The 1,348-nt window shown below is 36.2% G+C and overlaps 1 pseudogene; it reads left to right on the plus strand.

Annotated features, from left to right (window-relative positions):
• Positions 1 to 512: 512 nt before the first annotated feature.
• On the plus strand, positions 513 to 630 carry LOC124712738 (annotated as a pseudogene).
• The last annotated feature ends 718 nt before the right edge of the window (positions 631 to 1,348 follow it).

The raw sequence follows: 1,348 nt of genomic DNA on the forward strand, positions 1-1,348 counted from the left end.
GATATTCAGTTTTTAAAGACAACATTTCACATCACATTCGATTTTAAAAAATCTTAGTACAAAAAAATAACATTAATTTCTTACAATCTATGGACAGGATAGTCAAAGAATCAAGTGACTCAGGGAAGGAAAAATTAAATCACCCAGCTGGAGTAGGCACTATGCACCAGATAGCATATTCGCAACAGAGTAGTAATTTCCCTGCTATTTTGACTCATGATGGGTCACACCACAATTTTTTAAACTCGTTGTTCTTTGACATATAGAAGAAGTATATCTTTTTTTTGTGAAAATGTTTTAAATGTTGTTTCCTTTTGCTTTCAATTTTAACCAGTATCCAATATTTTTCTTCACATTTACTGACAAATAGAATGGATGAAGCATTATTAAAAAATAACAAAAGACATTTGTGTACTAAGGATAATACTTAGTTCTGAACAATAAGTGACAGATTGCTGTAATGTTACCATACGACAATCAAATTAGTTTTCATGTTAGTAATATAATTCTGAGGCAATGGCCTTGCCGCAGTGGATACACCAGTTCCCGTCAGATCACCGAAGTTAAGCGCTGTCGGGCGTGGCCGGCATTTGGATGGGTGACCATCCGGGCCGCCATGTGCTGTTACCATTTTTCGGGGTGCACTCAGCCTCGTGATGCCAATTGAGGAGCTACTCAACCGAATAGTAGCGGCTCCGGTCAAAGAAAACCATAGTAACGACCGGGAGAGCAGTGTGCTGACCACACGCCCCTCCTATCCGCATCCTCAGCTGAGGATGATACGGCGGTCGGATGGTCCCAATGGGCCACTTGTGGCCTGAAGACGAAGTGCTTAATATAATTCTGAACCACCAGTTTACCATAATTTAAAATTTTAATTAAAAAAGAAGTGCAGACACGTGCAGTGAGACTTTAATAAGCTTGTACTTAAAGAGAAATGGACTTAACCCACCAGCTCATACAAAATACCTCTAATGTACAGAACAATACAGAAAAAAGTACAAAATATTCTTACTTTCTACTTTATGTAACCCCATAGTATAATACACAGTGCAAACTTTATCAGCCAGATTGACTCAGCCTTTGTTAAATTTATTGTAACCATGAAATTATTTTATATCTTAAAGCAAGAACAATCCCCCATATATATATATAAGTGTTGTATAATCCCTCACTTTTTATTTATGTGTAGCTATGCATTTTATATGTCAGATAGGTTCATAGTTTACTCAGCAGGTGTTAAATATTTATAGTCAGCAACAACTTTATATTTAGTATTTCTCATAAATAATTTCAGTAACCTCCTCTTTTCAAAACTATGCCGTTACAATAAAGCTATCAACTGAAA

Source organism: Schistocerca piceifrons, chromosome 8, assembly GCF_021461385.2.
Source record: "Schistocerca piceifrons isolate TAMUIC-IGC-003096 chromosome 8, iqSchPice1.1, whole genome shotgun sequence".
In the NCBI taxonomy this organism is placed as follows: domain Eukaryota; kingdom Metazoa; phylum Arthropoda; class Insecta; order Orthoptera; family Acrididae; genus Schistocerca; species Schistocerca piceifrons.